Source organism: Vicia villosa, linkage group LG3 (assembly GCF_029867415.1).
Source record: "Vicia villosa cultivar HV-30 ecotype Madison, WI linkage group LG3, Vvil1.0, whole genome shotgun sequence".
NCBI lineage: Eukaryota > Viridiplantae > Streptophyta > Magnoliopsida > Fabales > Fabaceae > Vicia > Vicia villosa.
This window is the reverse complement of record NC_081182.1, coordinates 64,856,282-64,868,924: the sequence shown is the minus strand read 5'-3', so window position 1 is coordinate 64,868,924 and position 12,643 is coordinate 64,856,282. Positions and strand designations below refer to the sequence as shown.

The 12,643-nt window shown below is 33.3% G+C and overlaps 1 long non-coding RNA gene across 1 annotated transcript; it reads left to right on the top strand.

Moving 5' to 3' along the window:
* The first annotated feature begins 3,647 nt into the window (after positions 1–3,647).
* LOC131661708 (uncharacterized) lies at positions 3,648–7,330 on the top strand. Its single transcript, XR_009301222.1, has 4 exons — positions 3,648–4,060; positions 4,151–4,220; positions 6,203–6,332; positions 7,020–7,330. It is a non-coding gene; the product is annotated as an uncharacterized LOC131661708 (long non-coding RNA).
* The last annotated feature ends 5,313 nt before the right edge of the window (positions 7,331–12,643 follow it).

Genomic DNA, 12,643 nt, shown 5'->3' with positions numbered 1-12,643 from the left:
GTGTTCAATCGGTATACATCTTCCACCACTTCCTATATATATATATATATATATATATATATATATATATATATATATATATATATATATATATATATATATATATATATATATATATATATATATATATATATATATATATATATATATATATATATATTCCATGTTCATATGTTTTTTTACTCAATATTACTTTCCAACCACTATGGTTTAGGTTTCTTTCTCATATTGATAATTTAATCTTTCAAATAAATAAGTTGATTCTAGAAAATTATGTCGGATAACATTGTTTTGAAATAATGCGTTGAACAGGTCTTTTGTTGAAGTACATACTAGAAGAATCAAAACGTCTATTTCTCAAGCCAAGATAAGACATCATCAAATCTTTCATTCATAAGTATGTATTGGTTTTTTGTTTCTCTTGTGATAAATTTATCTTTTCCTATAAAGCTATTAGCTGTATTTTTGCAATTGCTCCATTTTGATTATTTATATTAAAAACACCATAAAAGGGTAAAGAATTTAAAAATTCTTGAAAGAAATAAGTTGATCCTTTGAAATACTTGTGATATATTCCAGAAAAGTATACCAGATAAATTACAATAACATTGTGTTGAAACAATACATTGTTCAGGTCTTTTGCTGAAGCACATGCTAGAAGAGTCAAAACAGCTATTTCTCTTGTTTTCAACATCAAAGCTTTCATTCAGAAGTGTCTCATGATGCAGTGGGTTGGTATTCAGCACCATAAAGTTCTTGTGTCCTGTTTTTGTTTGTATTAAGTAATAATTATTAAGTTTTTATTCATCATACTATTATGCATTATATAATGTTGCAAGTTGTATGTTACATGTATATACTACTGAAACTGTCAAGGTACCAGTGTACAACACTTTTCTATTCTGTGTTGAATCTCACAATTGCTTTAGAAAGATAAACATGATCTAATACTTGGTAATGTTAGTCGTCAACCCGAATCCAAATGGAAATAGAGGATCATAATGTTTATCACCAACATTCATCGGTAGCTGGTCAACTGTCTTAAACCACCCTTGCCAGCTTGCCGGGGAATGCAAAGTCGCCATAGAGAACATCGGCAACACCTTGGCCTTCAGTTCCAGGAAGCCATGCAGCTACAAGTGTGTGTATCAATTTTTAATAGAAATGCTGAATCACAACCGGGCGCCTAGTGACGAGGACAGCTACACATTTAATGTAGCCACATACATCGGTGATGGTGCTTGGTAGACATGGCAATAAAACCCAGACCCACGGGTACCCACCCGAACCCGCTCCGAAGTTGACGGGGAAAACTCGCTTTGACTGGGTTTGGGTTCGGGTTTGGGTTTTCCCCGATTAGAAAACATGGGCATGGGTCGGGTAATGGGGACACTAGTACCCACCCCGAACTCGTCCCCGAACCCGCCCCGTTTATTTCAATATGTACATTATTATTTATATTTCATAATTTATATTATTAAATATGTGGCTAATGTTTTAATAGTTTGATTTGTATTTATTATTTTAAATATTTGAAATATATGTATGAAATTTTTTTGAGATTGTTTTATTTTGTTATTTATAATGTAATTTGATTTTTGAAAAAGTAAATATTTTTATTAAAAAATTAATTTTACGAAATACATGGTGGCGGGGCGGGGATACCCGAACCCAACCCGAACCCGTTAAAAACGGGTTTGGGTTTTAATTCCCCATCCCCGTTTGGGTTTGGGGCGGGTAACGGGGATTGATTTGGGATTCGGGTTTGGGTTTGGGGGAGGTAAAAACCGTCCCCGACCCGCCCCGTTGCCATGCCTAGTGCTTGGACCTGGCTCAGCTATGGTTGGATTCAATCTGTCACCAAATGTTTCTGCATAAGGTGGTTCTCCCATAATGACTATGGAATAGTAAAATTGGTTTTACTTGAAAAATTAGCATTAGGATTTTCATTGTAGACAACCTTGGTTGCAGGATCAACGGTTTGTTTTATCGCATCAAGGATGGTTGTACCTGTTATCAAATATTAACTCTCAATAAGATGATCTGTAATTTTTCCACAAAAGAAGCTATGATAGAGACTTAAATAAAATGTTTCGACTTATCGGATGTAAGATCACTACCATATTGATTACCCAAATTATCAGCATGACTTCCTGCAACCAATATTTTCTATGCTTTCTTGGGAAGAGGAAGCAGTGGCTTATGAGAAGAATTAATAACACTAAGGATTTTTGGACAGCTTCTCTTGCAAACTCTCTATTTCCTGTTTAATAGATGATATGCGATGTACAATCAACAAAACACACTCTTTTCATTTGAAAGAAATACATGAATTATTCTATGCAAGTTCAAATGATGTTCATAAGAAAATGTACCTTGCTACCCAATTGGTTTGCTATACTTAGATCATTAATCCTGCTCACTAGAATAATATCGTTCTTTAGGTCAGGTCATCAATGAACTCAGTGAAGTTATAGGGAACCATAATCTGCAAATAATGTGAATTTTAAATAGAGTAATTTCCAAAATTTAAACTCAGATGTACTTATGCCATATACTAATATAACAACCACTCATCCTATAATTTCAAGTTTATCTTTAAATGTTAATTTCTTTAATAATTTTGATGTGGTTGTAGGTTGTCTTTATTACTCTTTTAGCTCTTAACGATATTTTTAGATAATTTGCATTCTGAATCTTTGGGGGCCATAGGCTCTATGCTGGACATATAAATAAACAATGCAGATTAGTTTGTTTTTGCCACTTAAAAATAAAATATGATTATGGATGGAGCTGTGTTACTGCATATATAATTTAATAAAAAAAATTTGTAGGATCCATGATTTTCAATTGTTGATCAAAAAAGTTATTCTATTTCTATATCAAGAAGGAAATAATGTCAGTAACCTCAAATACAAATTGAACCTCTTGAATTCCATTCCGATCGAGCCTAAATGGAAAGAGTTCTTCTTGTGATAGTGCTAGTTATCTTTGTAGGCATCTGTCAATGTGTTCTTTTGCTATGAAAGAAACTGAATGTGTGAGGTTGATGCTTATGTGTTGTTCAAGTTATGTTAGTTTTATTGGAGAAATGTTGGTGCTGCTCAACCTTTTGACCAGGTTCCTGAATGTGGGATTAGAGTGGATTTTTCACGTTCCAGTTACACGCGGTGTCTTCAGTGTCAGGATCAATCTAAAAGTGGGGTGGTGGAACTTGTGGATTTGATACACAGGCTCTCACAATTTTCGTGTTTATGTAAGGAAGAAAACTTCATTACTCATTGTTATGGTATGTCTTAAACACAATATCTTATTATATACACTACAAAAAAATTGCCCTATTGTGACACCCATTTATAGTGATGCCTTAATATTTGTCACTAAATACTGTTTTTACTTACAGTTGTATGTCACTATTGTCATACTAGACAAACACTACAAGAAATGTAGGATTAACTACCATATTTTTACTACAAAGAATTTTGTAGCTAATTTAAAAGACATATTACTTATATATTATTTATTTATTTAACAAGTACATAATCATAGTTATATATACTATATCTTATCTATTTTTTATTTATTTAACAAGTGGAGTACTACCTAAGGCTAGACATAAATATATTTTATTGAAACAATTATTATGAATAAAATTGAATAATTTCATATAAAAAAATATATTTTCTCTATCTACTGTTTGGTCTTCACTCTTAACCTCACCGTATTCATCTCGTTCTCAGTCTCCGACCGACTTGTCCGCCACCGTCTCCGATCATCACCATCTGCAATCGCCACCGTCTTTCTCCGATCTACCTCGTTGTCTTCCTACTCCGATTGTCCTAGTTCCTTCGTCCTTCATTCGATATTGCCTTCCTCATTCTCCAATTGAAATCACCAGTCCCCTCAATCTCCAATCGATCCCTCATAGACTCTTTGTGTCTGATGGATCTATGTTCCTTCGTCCTCCTTCAATTTATGAGGACATAGTTTCAAGCCCCAACTCCAAACCCTAGAACATAGTTTCATCTTTCTGTTTACTTCAGCCTCTTCTGCATTTCAGGTATCAACAATCATCCTTCAATTTTGTTGTTATCACTTTCAATTAGCATTATTAGGTATTTAATTTTGTGTAATTTGAATTTTTTTGCAGTATAAAAGTGCATCATTTGAAGATGGAAACGGACCTAGTATTTGGGATACTTTCGCTCATAAATACCAAGGTTGTTATCAGTTACTTCTGTATTTATTTTGCTTCTTCTTTCAGTTTTGAATATATGAATACTATATTTTCATGTGTTAATCTTTTTATGTTCATTTGTGTCAAAAAATCTCATCATACACTATGTATTTGACCTAAACAATGTTCAATATGATCTCGATCTATTTGAAGACTTGAAAGTAATAACTTTAATGTTGAAGCTATTGTTTGCTTCAGTATATATCCATCATAAAACCTTGTTGATTCTGATGCATTTTGTTTGACTTTTCTATCATAGGATTGAGGTACTTGTTTATAGTTTGTCATATCTTGGAAGGAGGGTCTTATGTTTTGAATAACTTGTATGCTATTTGACATTTTAACTATTTTCCCCGACAATTAGTGCTCAGCTACTTCATTTATATAAGTCCATAACCTAATCGTTCTTGAATCTATAGGTCCAATAAATAAAGTGCTTAGGTTTCTATTACAATAAGTCTAGTAAATGAAGTGCTTAGCTTTCTATAGGTCCAATAAACAAGGCATTTCTTATGGCAATCTCAATAAATACATATTTCATTGCTTTGTATATGTTTATAATTTTGCTTGAATCAGTTTGTTTGTGGAGAGTTTGTAATTATTGTGCTCCTTAGAAATACATATATTGGGAACATGATGCTGAGAATGTAGCGAAATTTGTTTGTTTTGGTTATGCACCTTAAAACTGCGAGAGTGTTGAATTGTCTCATTAGAGTGTATTGAGATTAGCTCCATTTGGTTTAGTTCAACTTGATTCTTCTACTCCTTGTTCACCTGTACCTGATTAAGCTCCTCATAACTGAGAGGTGTCTGTTGTTTTTGTTTGCTGCCAATAAGTTTGTTTTAAACTATTTGTTGCTTATTGTGTTCCTTGGATTTGTTGCCAAAATTTACCAAACTACTTTGTCTTGAGTCAATACATTCTTGTATATTATTGCTTGTTTTAATCACCTCTCTAATCCTACTGTTCACCCCTGAACCTTGCCTTTCTTCTATACTACCTTGCCTAGCTAAACCCGAGTTCTCCACCGATAGCGTAATAATATTGTCATGTAACGGAGACCCATAATTGAATGTTCAGAATGGTCGGTTAACCGGGATTGTAAACTCGATTTTGAAGCAAAATTAACATGTGCAAAATTATTATTATTTGGATGTGTGATACATGTCTTGTGCCCAACTATTTTACGAAATTGTGCCTTTCTGTGTGGTACTAATGGAAAGCAAAAGGGAGAGGGGTCTGTTATGTTGAATGGCTGTACTATTAAGGGCAATGGAAGGATTGAAATATATAGACATTGAAATTTGGCCTTGGGCTTGATACCACATAGTTGTGCTAGTTGAAAATATTACTTACTATTATCTCTTTATTAATTAATGTTAACCTATGATCCGCTCTTGACTGTTTGCAACCGTTGGTTCTATTATGTCTGGAATCCTTTGATCCGCGTTTTCCTCCATTTGTGGGTGTAGCCCGTTCCTTAGAAGTGAAAGAATTCTGTTTAGTTTGCTCAGTAAAACTGTGAGATAAATGTAACTTGTGATACTTTACTATTAGAATTTAGAGGACTTTGATTGTTCTGCTGCAAGTTCTTGTCAGTCTGTGTATGCTCCTTGCAACTGTGAGCTATTGGTTATTATTTTATTGTTGTTTAGAACCTTGATTAATTTGAGTTTAAAATGACACTCAATCAGTGGCGGATCTAGGTGGGGGCGGGTAGGAGCTGCTGCACCCCTCACTTTTTAAATTTTTGTCATTAACTAAAACAACATGGGTTGGCATAGCATAAGTAAAAAAAATACAACTCTCTTCAAGCCAACTCTTTGTCATTCACTCTCTGAAATCCTTTCTTTGTCTTTCATTCTCTAAGCCACAACACAATAACACACATCAAAATATTCGTCCTTCTTGTATATACACGATTTTTAGTTCTAACGCGGTGACGGTGATGGCGTTTTTTACAGCTTCGACAGTGGCGATGTTTTTGTTCACAACTTCAACAACGGCTTCGGTGATGAGGACGACGTTGTTCACGGTTTCGACGGTGGCGTGGTTGTTTTCCCCCCTCACTGTCAAACAAATTTCAATCAAACGGTGTGTGATTGTGTAATTCTATCTCTCAATTTCTAAATGAATGACAATTGCTTTGCTCTGCACTTTTTCCTACCAGTTATAATCTATTACAATTTATAAATTAAAATACATTATCATGTGTTGTGAGAGTTAAGTTCATTTGTGAGTTAATTTTATTTTGATATCCATTAGGAATTTAGAGTTAAGATATAGTGTGGAGCTAATTTCATTTTGAAATCCATTAGAGATTTATAGTTAAAACAAAGTTTGGAGTTAATTTCATTTTGAAATCATATTTTCCTTTCAATTTCAAAAGAAATCATTTAAAAAACTTTAGACCAAAATTACATAATGGCTCTGTTTTACTTGCTTCTTGCAAGTTATAAAACTATCCAAAATAGCTCTGTTCTGCTTTGTTTTGCTTTCAAAGATTCTGCTTTGCCTTAGATTTAAGTGGCTTTGCACGACTTCTGTTTATTGTGTTTATTTTTTCATAAAGTGTGTTTAATATTTCATTGCTTTAGAAATTATGAGTCATTGCTTTAGTAGAAACTATCAGTATTGTTTAAATAATTTGAATGAGGACATATGTTTAATAATTTAAATGTTAATACTCTTGTTTGTGTATTTTTTTAAGCTATATAATGGTTAAACATAATATAATTGATTTGTGTGTGCTAAGATTTTTGGATTGGTTTTTGATTTCAGAGACTGAACAAGAGGTTGCTTTGGCGATTTGTAGGGGAGTAGTTGACTTTAAGAGGGAGCCTTAGCCTCAGATTTTTGACAGTGCCAAGAGTCTCGTGCCTCAACATTTAGGTGTCCATTCGGTTTCAACAAGGAATACTATTTTTGAGTGAGCTTTGGAGACATACTTCAAGAATTGTTGGTTATGGTGAATTGCTTAGTGAGACTATGATAGAAATTGCTAGGTCTAGATTGTAAGAATCTAAAAAATAAGAACATGAAAAGTTCGATTTCGATTGTAAAATTTTAAGTATATAATATTTTTTTTGTAAGTAGTTCTAATTTACATAATATGACATGAAACTTAATGTTTGAATTTAATAAAAATTTACATAAATGTTTAGATTAAGCTATTTAGTTTTGTCATAGTTGAAAATATATTGTAAAGTATTTTTAATGAATAATTTTATTTTAATAATAATAATATTAAAAAATAAAATTTAGAATTCATTGTATTTAAAAAATAAAATTTAAAAATATTAAAATTATATTTATATAAGCTTTAGTGACACCCACAAAGTCGTAGGTATAACTTTTGCTACATATTAAACTAAAATAAGATATAGTGACAAACATTTTATACTGTCTGTAGCTAAAAGTTATAGTGACATCCAGTTTAGCATCACACCACACCCCCTTAAAGTTGACACCAAAAGGAGGTGTCACTAAAAGTTTTTCATACTTCTACCGACGGATATTTGACTTTTAGTGACAGATTATGAGTGTCACGAAAAGTCAATTTTCTTGTAGTGATATTTTAATTAAACCAATGAGTTACAATTTTTGGAAGCGTTTAAACTAATTTAATCGATAGAGTATGGCTCATATTCAGTGATAAGTGGTGAAACGCTCGAGATGTATGCACGGTTGACCAAACTTTGATGAATCGCTGTGTTCTTGTGCGTTTATTTAGGTGTTTAGTTTAAATCTAGATTTTATATTCTAACATTTAAGTGTTATTTGTTGGGTAATGTCTCTCGCCTTTTCTTGTTGTTCCTTAAATAGGTCGACTTGAATGATTACTCCTCCTGGTGTCACTATCTAACTTGTGCCCCTCCGATCTATAAACCAGGTCACATTTGTTGTTGTTATTGTCTGAGTGATGCTGCTATTTTCTTACATATTCTTTTGATCTATGCAGTTTTTATGAAGCACCGGTGCAGAGGTGATTTGCAAATTGTGCATAAAGAGTATTGTATCACTACTAGAAATACTCAAATTTCCTGCGGATTTTTGCTAAATTTCCGCAGGAAAAACTTTTCCTGCAGATTTTCTGTCCCCAGCTAAAACCTTTATAGGTAATATTTTTGGCAGCAAGTTCCAGAGGTTATTCCGCAGCTAAATCCACAGGAAACATATTTCTAAAATAAAAAAATCTACATTATTATTTGCTCCCCTAGCAGTATTAGAGGGAGGGGTGTACCCTGTGGTGTCGGACAGATCTCATGTTCTCAATCAAAGAGGATATTATAGTATAAATTGGATCAATGATCTATCATGTTTGAGAAATATATAAGAATAAACAAAACTAACCTTAAATAGACTAAAAACTTTTCGTGCTAAGTTGGTTGTTTTGTCTACATTTTACGTTGTACCAGGTCCACCTTTACTCAAAAACTTAGAACCATATTGTATTGCTCCGCATATCTTACAGGTTCTAGGTTGATTTTCAATTCTATCTTATCATTCATTATGAGTGCGTCAAGATCTAGGTTGTATGAATATAAGCCATGATTACGAGATAGATACAAGAATACAAGCCATGATTACGAGATAGATACAAAAATAAAAATCATGATCAACTTTCATTCTCTGTCAAGACTACATAACCAAACTTTCCCGCACCTGGCAACGATGCCTCGAAAATAAACGGCAAGTAACCAGTAGCTTTTCTGTACCTCTGCTAAATCTGAAATCAAATTTCACGAGTTTAGACTCAGTAATTTGATGAAGCCTAGTTTACTAAGGCCTTTCTCGAATGTTGAATTCATAACAAAAAATTATATAACAGAAAACTAACCTGTCTTATTCCAAAATCAATTCCCCAATCCCGAATATGACTTGGAATTTCGACGAGGGCAACAATTTCTGCAGGCTGCATTAACAACATGTAGTACCATAATATTGATTCTAAAGTCTAAAAAATAAGAAAGCACCGATTTATGTAGCTTGTAATGCTACACACCTGGAAAATCATAGCAAGAAGTTTGTTGGCTTCACCACATGCTTCTAATATATGACCAATTGACCTAATTGAAAAACACTTGAAACAATATCAGAAACGAATTTGAAATATTGATAAAAGTCAAAAATACATTTAAAATATTAGTAGACTCAAAAATATGTTTGAGAGAAGTATATAAAGACAGAAAAATTTAATAATTAATTTTTATTTATTTTCATCTTTATCCTCAAACATTGAATTCAAACATGGATCATATTACACCAAAATTGTATTGGAAATCAAAAGCAGGTAGGTACTAAGCATTTTAACACACTCACTAGTGGCATTTCTATACATGAGGTCTCCTTAAATCAGACCCAAGACCAAAATTAAAAAGTTTCTCATAGAAAATTAGCTTAAACACAAAGTGACCACTCCATAGCTTCCAATCAAGAGGCATATCTTCTAGCCTAAAAAGGGAGACAGTCATAATTATTCATACAAAGCACACAATTAATAGCATCATGCATCTTTGAAAAAATCACCATCATTCAAAGAAATCTCAAAAACGACACAAGTCATGGAAGGTGCAGGGAACTATTTAACTAAAAGAAATTAAGGATAAACTATTCAACTAGAAAATCAGCATCATAATAGAACTCTTGATTTTTCTATCAGAATAAATGCAAAGCTATTCCTATAAAAGCTCAAAAGGGAGTAGAAACTTATGATATGATAACATAAGTTTCAGCGCCCCTACATATTAATTTTTGCATCTGCATGATTGGTTTTACCTTAGACAAATTCTCAAACAATGAAACTAAATTAATTCAGAGTATTCAAATATCTATACTTCAAGGACATTAGGTTCTCTTTATTGAAAATTGTTACATTAGGTTTAATGTTTATTACCTATAATTTATGTCCTTTAAGCATTCTCCTCAAAAGTGCTTCACCTTCAAAGATCCAACGAGGGTTCTTCTCATCCAATGTCAAAAGATTCCTTGCGTTGTTACGGATCCGACTAAGAGTGTAATGAACCCTTCAGAGGTCGCTCTTGCACCTAAGTCCGTACTCTCTGACGAGCTTCAACAAATTCCTTGCATTGTTACGGATTCGACATGTTGAAGCCATCCGGTCCATGACACCGCATGGAGCTCCGACAATGTGATTTTCGACCTGATGGAAATTGTAACGAGAATGAGTGAGATTAAATCTGGTTGAGAATTTTTATTATGCTAATTTCGCCAACTTTAGTTCTCATCATGGACTAACAATAGAAAACTTCAAGGATTATGTAGCTTCTCACATGATGCGACTATGTTACAATAAGTAAATTACATTTCATCTTAGTAAACAAGAATGACTAAATGTTAAGGATGATTGTTATAAGATGGAAGTTAGAAAGTTACTATGTTCAATGTTGTTGATGGACTAAGAAGTTGTTATTTGAGTAGCTATTGTGTAAGTTGTTGATGAAGGGACAATGATTAAGTGACAAATTGTTGTAGATCTTGTTTTGGAATTATTAGTAAGTAATTATAAGAGTTGTTGAAGTTGTTGGAAGTGCAAAGAATAAGATTTTAAGGATAAGGAGTGTTGATGATGTCATAAAGGAATTTTGTTTGGATACTAACGTAAGATGTGTAGTAATGGTATGTAGCTGTAAGACATCGATGTTAGCAGGTTCGGATGGTTTTGCGAGTTGTTGGATTATGATGCTGTTGGTGACGTAAGTGCAATTTCTAAAGGAACACTGTTGTAGTTGGAAATGATGGTTATACTCCATTAGGATTTTCGGCTGTCTATTGACAAATTGAGGACTTGATCACCCTTAATCTCTTGTTAATAGTAGACGGAATCGTGTTAGATGTTATATACTTATCTTGCTATCTTAATGGTGCTCAAAGTGATGGATGCTAAAGAAAGTCTCAAACTTGGTTGAAGCTTGTGAACCATATAAGTTGATAGAAACTCTTATAAGGATGGCGAATTAAGATGGATGATCAATTGCCTATTAAAAAGAAAAGATGGATGATCAGAGTTGCACAGCTGAAGCGTGATGTACCAGAGTGTTGTGTTTTCTTGTGAATAATGCGGGTTGTAATAGGATGTTCTTGTAAGTTGTTGGTCGGTGATGAGTTGTGTAGTTAGTATTCAAGTTATGTTATTAAGTTGATATTATAATAATTTGGTTGTTGTTGCAGTAATATTGTTGTTGGTTACCGTAGGTGATGAGTAATATTCCAAGGTATGTATTGGATTTGAATGTTGTTGAGTTGTTGTTACTACAAAGAAGTAGTAGTCGAGGGTCGCCAAACGCGAATTGAGGATCAAAGACTAGATTGGAGTGAGGTTGAGGATGGTGTTGTGAAGATTTTCGAGGACGAAAATATTCTAAGTGGGGGAGAGTTGTAACGCCCCGAATTTAATTATTTATTTAATTAAATTATTAAGGATTTATTTATCAGAATTTATCGAAATTGGATGTTATCAGTATTATTCTAAGAGGCGTAAATTGGATTTAACTATGAAATATTATTTAGTCGGTTGGATCGGAAAAATAATATTAGAATTAATATTATTATAAAGGGGGTATTTAGTTAATTGGATTTTGTGGCTGTGTGTTAAATAGCAATTGGAGGTGTGAAGTTTAAGTCCATTAGATATAATAATATTTTTTTATTGAATTAAATGGAATCAAGAGAATAAAAGAAAAGAAGGGTTTTGTGAAAGAAGGTTGTACGTAGAGAAAGACGAAAAGAATGAAAACAAGGGTTTGGCAAAGAGAAGAGAAAACATAGGAGTTGCTGTGACAGTGAGAAGAGCACAAAATTGAAGCCATAGGTGAAGCTTGGATGCAAACAGAAATTAGGATCTGATCGGGGAATTCGAACTGTTGTTAAATCCAGGTAAGGGTGGGGTTCAAATTATATAACCGAAAATATGATGATTGTTATACGCGATTGGGAGTGTCGTTTTTCTACTATGTTGTGTTTGTGTTGCTGCTATGTTGTTTGGATTTTATGAAGTTTGGTTGATTTTATGAACGTTGTCGATCGATTGATAAGTTGGTGCTAATAAGTTGTTAAGTTGAATTTGTATTTAATCGAATACTGGAAATAAATTGGTGATAATAAGTTGTTAAGTTGAATATGTCGTTTGATGGAATACTGAAAAAAGTATTGTGTTGCTGGTACAGAAAACGAAATTGGCAAATTGGAGACGGGCGCCCTAGGTTCTAAAGAAAAAAGGGTGGACCCCACTAGGGAAGGGGAGGAGATCGTCCCCAAGGTCTAAGGGGGGAAGGAGGCGTGCGCCTCTGGGCACAAGGAGGGAGTTTGTCCCTGTTATTTTATGTGGGCCCTGCTAAATTAGGTGATGCATGATGGTTTTGTCTTTGTTTCTTATAATAGTACTA